Here is a 9,909-nt window from a genome sequence, read left to right as displayed (position 1 = left end):
TCTTTAAATTACATTTTCTTTTTTGTTGTTGTTTTTGGACCACACTCAGGTACTCAGAAGGTACTCCTGGTTTGCACTCAGGAATTACTCCTGGAAGTGCTTGGGGGATCATATGGGATGCTGGAGATTGAACCTGGGTCAGATATGTGCAAGTCAAATGCCCTACTCACTGTATATCACTCTGGTCCCTTGAATCTCTCTGTCTCTGTCTCTCTGTCTCTCTCTCTTTCTCTCTTCCTTTCTCTCTTTCTATAATTGAATCACCATGAGATGAATCACATTTTCAACTACTTGAGGGAGCTCTCTTTTTTTTTTTTTTTTTTTTGTTCAAGCCCGCAGGTCCGAACAGAACCATTACTAACTCTCATACCCTCTTTTGGATCTTTTCATCTTCTGTTCTGCCTCTCAGCATAGCTAGTAGACTTATTCTTTTTGAAAAATTTTATTTATTTACTTTTTCTCTCTTTTTTTTCACACCTGGCAATGCTCAGTGGTTATTCCTAATTCTGCACTCAGGAATTACTCCTGGCGGTGCTTGGGGGACCATATGGAATGCTGGGGATTCAACCCAGGTCAGCAGTGTGCAAGGCAAATGCCCTACCCTCTGTACTATTACTCCAGCCCCACTAGTTGACTTCTAAGTAGAAGACTTATCCTCAGGGCCCAGAGCAATAGTACAGCAGGTAGGGTGTTTGCCTTGCATGCAGCCAACCTGGGTTTGATTCCCAGCATCCCATATGGCACTGGGATATCCCCTTAGCACTGACAGGAGTAATTTCTGAGTGCAGAGCCAAGAGTTAACCCTGAGCACTGCTATGCACTGCTGGGTGTGCCATCCCCCTCACCGCCTCCCCCACCCCAAAAGATACAGAGTCCACAAGCCAGACTCATTAAGAGTATAAGAGAGTGGAGATATAACTATGCATCTCATGGTGATTCAATAGAAATAAATAAATAAGTAAAATAAAGTTAAAAAAAAAAGAGTGGAGATAGGAACCTTCAGCTTCCTCATGGAGTAGGTCCAGCTTCTTCTCCCTGTCATTTGCCTGCTGCTCTGTTTCACATGCCAGAAAGAGGCGCTCTCCCCAGTTCTTGCCTATTTACTATATCAAGCAGGAACTGGAATAGGCCAAGGAGAGAAGAGACTGTTTAGGTGTGTTTACTCTGGCTAGGGAATCTTGCTGGCTCCTGCTGAGCTCTGCGTAGGGATGGAGGAGGTGGGAGCCCTGGCCGGGCTCCAGGCAGTGCTGCTCAGAAGCCTAGGTCTTGCTCCATGCGAGTTGGCTCAGTGGAGCTGTGCTGGGAATCCCGACTTCGAGTCTGAGGTAGTTTCATTTGTAGTATTTGCTCCTTTGGGTGATTATACTACTCCCACCATGGCCAATTTTTCATTGAATTCATTCAATCATTCAATGTGGGTTTTTAGTCACACTAGGTGATGCTCAGGGGTTACTCTGGGCTCTGTACTGAGGACTTACTCCTGGCGGTGCTCAGGAGACCATATGGGATGCTGGGGATAGAATCCGTGTCAATCTTGTGCAAGGTAAATGCCCTTCCCCCGTACTACCTCTTTGGTCCCCCACCGTGGCCAATTTTAATGGACTAGCATGACACTCCTGAATAGTGAGTAAGAGGGCTGGAGAGATAGTATAGCGGTACATAGCCATCCTGAGCTCAATCCCTGGGCTCAATTCCCTGACTCCTTCCAGGAGTGATCCTTGAGCACAGAGCCAGGAGTGAGCCCTGAACACCACTGGGTGTGAACCCCCAGACAGTGAGTAGGACAGATAATTGACTCTTGTGAACCTACATGTTTCCTGCACCTTCCCAGCTTTCCCTATGTCTGCCATTTATACCCAGAACCAAATTCTGGATCGGGAAGTCTAGAATCCTCTATCTCCCTGTCTCTTTCTCAGCACTGCCAAACTTCTTTCCTTAATGGTTGTTCCCTTCACACCTCTAGCAGCATGTTACAGCTTTGTATTTCTCTCACACCTTTGTCGATGTTGTTTTATATTTGCCCCTAGAGTTGACAAATGGTGGCTCCTTACCCACTACTTTTTCTGAAGCTCAAATAGGTTTTTATTCATCCCTGCTTGGATCTTTCATGGCTCCGCATGACCCTCTGGATCAAAACTCATCTCTCAAAGGTGGAACTGAGATCCTCCGACCCTTCATCAGATGCTCCTGGCATCTCTGTCTCCGATGTTTCCTTTACTATTTCCCAAGCCCTATTCATTCCTGTTGTGGGTCCTTGTGTTTATGTCCTTGTGTTTTTGCTTCTCCAGCAGAGAAATTTCTAATCCATTGGCCTATTGGAATTCTGTGATTTGAGAAAAACCTCCCCGCAATAATCCAACACCTCTTGGAAATCTTTTCTTATTCCCCACTGTATGTGATGGGTAAAAAACCCAATTAAGAAAGAGAAATTCCATTTCCTGTTCCTTCAGAGGCCCCATAGCTCTTTGATGTGAACAGACAGCCTGTGAGCATTTGGGCATAGTCTTGATGGGAAGGAATCAAAGACCTAAATTTCCTGAACAGGAAATGGGTGAGAGTTTTGGAGTAGATTGAGGAAATCCCAGAGAAAAAGCATGAGGGTTTGGAAAGCAGAAGAAGTAATCTAATGGGAAGTTTCTTTTTTTTAGGCCTCCCAAACCATGCTCAGGGAATCTGGGGGCCAGTTTTGGAGATACTTGGCTAACAGAGCCATCAGTTCACAATGAAGGCCTGAGGGTATGGTGGGCCTTGTGGTGTAGGAGACCACCAAATCTCTAGGCCCATACCTGGCAATGCCTGGGAAGCCACATGAAATCAGGGATAGAACCTGAGTCAGACACATACATAAGCTCTCACTCTTCTCTTTCTGGCCCCATGTTTTGTATTAATTTTTTTTTCAATTAGGAACTGTGATTTACCGTACTATTAATCATAATGCTTCAGGGATATAAGGTAGCTGCACCACCACTAACACCAGAGAGTCAGTGTCCTACCACCGTCTCTAGGTCCCCTCTTACCCTCCACTATAGCAAACTCAGTTCTATAGGCTGACTTTCAGGTCTGTTACCACAGAGCATTGTTTATTTCCCTATTATGGTTTTTCTTTTTTGGTTTGTTTTTTGTTGGGGGCTAGACCGAGCCCTAATGCCTAGGTCTGACTCCTGGCTCTGCACTCAGGGATCACTACTGGTGGAGTTTGGGTTACCATATGTGGTGCCAGGGATCAAACTTGGTTGCGTGAAGGGTAAGCACCATACCCTCTGTGAGATCTTTGGTCTCCCCACTATGTTTTTTTGTATGCCACATATAAGAAAGATCATTCAGTATTTGTCCTTCTCCTTTTGATTTACATCATTCAGCAGAAAACCCTCCATTTCTATTCGTACAGCAGTGAACTAAGAGACATTTCATAGTTGAATGGTATTCCATCATGTTGGAATATTCAATAGTATTTCATCTATTGAAATTTCTTTATCCACTCATCAGTTATTGAACACTTGGGTTGTTTCCAGACCTAAACTATTGTGAATAGTGCTGCAATGAATATTGGAGTGAAAATACCTTTTTGAATAATTTTTTGGGGAGCTACACCCCGCTATGCCCAGGGCTTCCAACCGGTTCTGCTCACAGGGATCACACACCTGGCGGGCTCAAGTTTTCCAGGTCGTCTGGGGATTGAACTTGGGTCAGCTGCTTGCAAGGTAAGCAGTCTACTGGCTATACTATCTCCCCAGCCCCTGAATGAATGTTTTTGGGTACTTGGGGTAGGTGGCAAAAGGCAGAATGACTGGGTCATATGGAAACACAGCTGTTAATTTTCTGAGACATCTCCATACTGCTTTCCCATCGAGGCTGAATAATGAGACTCTCACAGAAAGCAGAGACTGGTTCCTTCCCCCCACATCCCTGCCAACATGTCTTCTCTCTGTGATGTGTGTAAGTTTCACTAGTCACAAGTGATAAGGAGAAGAAAGTCGAATCGGTGCAAAGTCCAGTAGAAAATTGTTGGCAGGAGATTTCAGGACAGTGGTACCTTTTCAAAGTTTGTGTCCTATACTTAGCTTCTTGTAGCATCCTGAAACATTCAGTTAATCTATCACATACACAAAACTTTACATTGATGATGTTTTAGGACCAGCTGGAGACAGGTCATGCTAGCGGTAGAGTCAATAGAAGATAAAAGTGAGCAGGCCAGTGATCAAGTGAGAAGAAAGAGCAAGAATTCAGATGAGAGAGATTTCAGGAACACAACTGGTACAGGAGTCTCAACCAAGGCTGAGTATGGTTTCCCCTGGGCTGGGACAGGGACTGAGAATTCTAAGCAGATAGAAATGGAAGAGATGGCTTTCAAGAGTTGTAAGTCTTGAGGACATTGGGCTGCATACTCATACTCTTTCCTTCTTCTGAGAATATTGTATTTCTCTGGGAATGTTTTTGTATATAAACAGCCAACCTGTACTTTCATCCTAGCTAGACAAATCAGGGACACCACCATGTGGGGACTGTCACCTTCACTCACTCCTGCCAGGGCAAAGTCAGGTGGAAGGGGGTCTTCTCTCCCCTGAGTCCCTGCCCTGCCTTTATCCTGACAACTTCCCTTAGTGAATGCTTGCAACTTGACAGGGTCATACCAATGCATTATCTCACTTCATCCCAGATGACTTCTAAGGAGCTCGTCCTTACTTTGCAGAAGAGAAAACCAAGATAAGGCGGATAAAATGAGTCCAGAGTCATGAGTTAAGATTTTTTGATTTGGGACTTCTATTATTTTTTTTTCCCCAGTCACTACATGGACACCTCTGATCAACCAAGGCCGTGGATTCTTCCATTGCTTTTGTGTATTTCTGTGTCTGGCACGAGGCCTGCTGCGTGTGTCTCTTGGAGGATGAGGCTGGCTTCAGTCCAAACTTCAGAAGGGATCAAGATCCAGTGGAGAAGGACCAGCAGTGACCCGTTTGAGAGTTGGTGAGGACTCAAGTGGGCCAGCCCTCTGTCCTCGGAGCTGCCCTCAATCCAAAGCCCCAAAGCCGAGGGAACTTGAGAACCAGCCCTGACAGCCCGACTCTGGCTGGCCTGCTGACTTGGGAGAGGGAAAAGGAGAGGGAGAGGGAGCGGGCTGGGAGAGATAAGAGGACAAAAACACAGTGCAGGGGAGGAGCATGAGCGAGAAGAGGGCCCGCAGGAAGTGCCCCTTCCTGAAAGGCCAAGAGTGGAATGACTCAGGCTGACTGCTGGCAGTTCCGTTTCTGTGGCCAGAACCAGTGAGGCCCCTCTGTCAAGTGTGCAGGTTCTCATGCCCCCTGTTACCAGTCTAACGAGCCTTTGTGAGTTGTGTCTTGGCCTTTTTCTTCCCTTTTCCCATTGTTTGTTTGTGCTGTGGGGCTGGTATCTCCCCCCAACCCCTGTCCACCCTGCATGGTGTCCTGTGAGAAGCCTGTGCAGAGTGAAGCAGCAAGAACAGAAGCCGGCAGGTGGGGGGTGGGGGTGGGATAGGGGGGTGGTGAGGCCAAGAACCAGATGCTCCCCACTGCAAAGTGGATTTGTCGGTAGTGGGACTCTTGGGCTGCCATGGAAACGTGGGGAGTTCCTGTTGGGAAGAGTGCTCTGGGACTTGGCCTGCGATATGTGATCAGCATGGTTATGTATATTTGGAAGAAATGTAGATTGTGTGGATGCACGATACCCATGTGTACTGAATATGGTCCAGTCTGGCTCTTTGCATCAGTGCCAGAGAAACCACACAGCACTCTAGCGAAGGAGAGGTGCTCCGGAGTTCCAGCTAGCAGGTTGGAAGCCCACCTGGGCCTTTGCTACCTGTCAGGCCCTAGAACAGGGGCTTCTGAGTTAGTATTTTGCTGCTGTAAGTGGGAACGGTAACGGCAGTATCTGCTCGCTAGGCTGGTTGAAGTATGAAGGAGTTAACAGGCGCAAAGTGTTTGGAACAGGGCCTGGCGATTGTGTTCCACGTAAGTATGAACTGTTTTTGTTCTTCCAGTGGTTGCCTCTCCATCAACCCCGTCAGCCAAACAGAAGCTTGGCAGGGATCCTGGCCTCTGCCCTCTCCACCAGGCTTAGCCCCATCCTCTCATCTCACTGTTTCTTTCAGTTCTCCAGCACTACCTGGTTGTTTCCCCACAAGAGTCTCTCACTAACCCCTCACCTCCACGGTTTTGTTTCGTGTTTTGGGGCCACACCTGGCCGTGCTCCGGGGTTTCTCCCACTCTGCACTCCGGGGTTGCTCCTGGTGATGCTCAGGGGACCAGTGTGGTGCCAGGGATCCAACTCACACCTCCTGTGCGCACAATAAGTGTTCAGCCTTTTGACTTATGTCCTGGCCCCCTTAAAAAGAAATAGTGTTAGGGAAAGGAAAAAGAAACAAACAAAAGAAAGAAAACAAAAATAATGTCACTGGGGCTGGTGTGATAGTATAGCAAGTAGGGTGTCTGCCTTGCACACAGTCAACCAGGTTCAATAGCCAGCATCCCAGATGGTCTCCTGAGTAGTGTCAGGAGAGATTCCTGAGTGTAAGCCTGAGCACCTCAGGGTGTGGCTCCCCCCAAAAATAAATTTAAAAAAAACACGCCAGAAAATACACCTATTAAAAGTTCAGAATTCAACAACTTTTATATTTTCGAAGAAATGTGTAAGCAGTTCATCATTTTCTTTTCCCATTACTCTGTTTTTTGGGGGAGGGGGCAAGTGGGGATCCTAATGGCGCTCAGGAGGCCGAGGGCTGGCGAATCTGGGCAAACTTGCAGTGCTGCTTGGGCCCGCAGGGCTGGGGGTTCCCTGGCCCAGTCTTGGGCCAGGGCCGCTAGGGCAGCAGCGGTGATGCTCAGGGACCATATGGTGCTGAGGACTGAACCAGGCTGGCTGAGTGCAAGGAATGTGCCTTAACCCATCTACTATCTCTTCAGTCCTGCAACCATGATTATTATTAATCTTGAATAATTTTTATTATCTCAAAAAGAAGCCCAGGACCTTTTAACTAGTGCCCCCACTAGTGTTCCTCCTACCTTGCCCCATTTTTTTCTCCCAGCCATAAGAGACCATTAATTTACTTTCTAGCTCTATGAATTTGCTTATCCTGGACAGTCCACATATATAAAATGTAAACAAAACATGTAATCTTTTGTGACTAACTTCTTTCATTTAGCTTTTTTATTTATCTATCTATTTATTTATTTTGCTTTTTGAGTCACACCCGGCGATGCACAGGGGTCACTCCTGGCTCTGCACTCAGGAATTACTCCTGGCAGTGCTCAGGGGACCATATGGGATGCTGGGAATCGAACCCAGGTTGGCCACGTTCAAGGCAAATACCCTAGCCGCTGTGCTATCACTCCAGCCGCCTCATTTAGCCTATTTTCAAGGTTTATCTATGCTAAGGTATTTTATACCCTTTCAGTGACTAAATAATGTTCAAATGTACATAGAGACTACATTTTGTTGCTTCTTTTGTCAGTTGATGGATAACTGAGGTTCATCTCTAGTTTCTGACTATGAAAAGGAAACATTCATGTACAAGGTTTTGTGTGGACCCATATTTTGATTTCTCTTGGAGATAGAACTGGAAGTGGAATTCCTAAGTCGTATAGTCACTCTATGGTTTTTTTTTCCTTGTTTTTTTTTGGGGGGGGGGTTACACCCGGCGATGCACAGGAGTTACTCCTGGTTCATGCACTCAGGAATTACTCCTGGCGGTGCTTGGGGGACTATATGGGATGCTGGGAATCGAACCTAGGTCAGCTGCATGCAAGGCAAACGCCCTACCCGCCGTGCTATTGCTCCAGCCCCCAGGTCACTCTATGTTTAAGGAATTCAGTGACTGTCTAACTTCTCAAAATAGGTTGCACAGTTTTTCGGTTTGGTGTTTGCTTTTGGGTCATATTCAGTGATGCTCAGGAGTTACTCCCGGCATGTTGCTGTGGGATTGTTCCCAGCAGTGCTTGGAGGGGAGACTGTGATGTTGGGAGTTAAACCCACAGCTTCTCCATGCACTTGAACTAGCCCTTTGAACTGCCTTCCTAGCTCCAGGTTGCATAAATTTATGTTCCTACTAGCAATTTATGAGGATTCTGATTTCTCGTTGCCAAACCTTCTTATCATCTCACTTGGTGATTAAAGCCATCCCAGTAGGTATAAAGTACTGTCATTTCCCTGATATCATGTTGAACATCTTCTGATATCATGTTGACCATATGTTATTGGTCATAGCTCCTTTGAAGAAAGATCTATTCATATTCTTTGTTCATTAAAAAACTTGAATTAGGGACTGGAGAGATAATATCATGATAAAGCACTTGTCTTAGATATTGCTGACCCTGGTTCCATAACCAACATTACATATGGTCTCCTGAACCCACCAGGACTTATCCCTGAACTCAGAACCAGGAGTAGATTCCGAGAATATCTAGGTGTGTCCCCCAAACAAAAACAATTGAATTATTTATTTTTATTGGGTGGAAAGACTTCCCTCTTTTTGTGGTGATTGGGGGGGGGGGGGGCTGGAGGTCACGCAACGGTGCTCCTGGCTCTGTGCTCAGTAATCACTTCTGGTAGAACTTGGGGGACCATACAGGATGCTGGGGATTGAAACCGATCAGTTAAGTGCAAGGTGAGCGCCTTACCCGCTGTACTCTCTCTCTAGCCCCAAGCTGTAAGACTTCTTTACATGCTTAATTTTATTACTTTTTGTGGTTCCAGAGGTAAGACTTCTTTACATGGTTGATTTTATTTATTGTTTTTTGTGGTCCAGTGACTGAACCCAAGGCCTCACACTTGCAAGCACGCTACTCACCGAGCTTTATCCCTAGCTTTCCACCCGCTTTCTTGAATCCATCCTCCACTCTGGCGTTTCAGTGATCTTGCAAATCCACAGCAAATCTGACCCTGACATACCCAGTCTCGAGGTCTCTCTGGGGTCATTCTCTGCCTCGGGCAAACACCACTATCCTAACGCTGCCTCCCGAGGTCAGCAGGCCTGGTGAGGGCACCTCTCTGAATTCAGTACCACCCAGAGCTCTGCCCTCCCTTTGTTCCAGCCGCAGGACTCGTGGCAGCTCTTGCACCGTCTCCTCTGCTGGGGTCCTGTCTTCCGCTGAGCTCCGGCTCTCTTTCCACCGCAGGCCATATTAAAGCATCACTTTCTCGCCCGTTTCCTTTCTCTGCTGTTCCCTAGACTCTCTCCCTCTCTTCCAGCGCACGCACACGGCTTGAAGTCATTGTGTGCTTCCCCATCTGCCACCCCACACAGGCATCCTTGTTTATATGTCAATCTCCAGCGGGGACAGCTTTCAAGACTTGTGGATGCTGCCACCACTGGGCTTGGCAACATTGCTGTAGTGGATCGGAGATGAAATTCCATTCGAGCAAATCCCATTTCCCTCTTTCTGCGTAGCCTTCAGTTAATTTTTTTTTTTTTTTTTGCTTTTTGGGTCACACCCGGCGATGCTCAGGGGTTACTCCTGACTCATGCTCCTGGCGGTGCTCGGGGGACCATATGGGATGCTGGGAGTCGAACCTGTGTTGGCCATGTTGGCTGCATGCAAGGCAAACGCCCTACCCGCTGTGCTATCGCTCCAGCCCCCAGTTAATTTATTTTTTTCTTTTGGAAAAAAAAATTTTTTTTCAGTGCTGAGATCGAACACACAACTTCATAGAGGCAAGGGAAGTATTTTGTCTCTGAGCTACGTCCCCGGCCCCCAGTTAATTTCTTCTTCCAATCACCACCCCCTGCCCCCCCATGCCATCCGTTCAAGTTGTTTTGGAATACTGGTTCTGATCATCACCAGCCTCACCCCAACTCCCTGCCTCTGTGTCTACTGTCAGTGTATCTGACAATAAACACGGACCGTGCACCAGGTCCCGCGCTCCGAAGAATGGGCCTGTGTGATCTCATCTGGTGCT

This window comes from Sorex fumeus, unplaced genomic scaffold, assembly GCF_029834395.1.
Source record: "Sorex fumeus unplaced genomic scaffold, SorFum_2.1 ptg000082l, whole genome shotgun sequence".
Classification (NCBI taxonomy): domain Eukaryota; kingdom Metazoa; phylum Chordata; class Mammalia; order Eulipotyphla; family Soricidae; genus Sorex; species Sorex fumeus.
Note: the sequence above shows the minus strand (reverse complement) of the source record.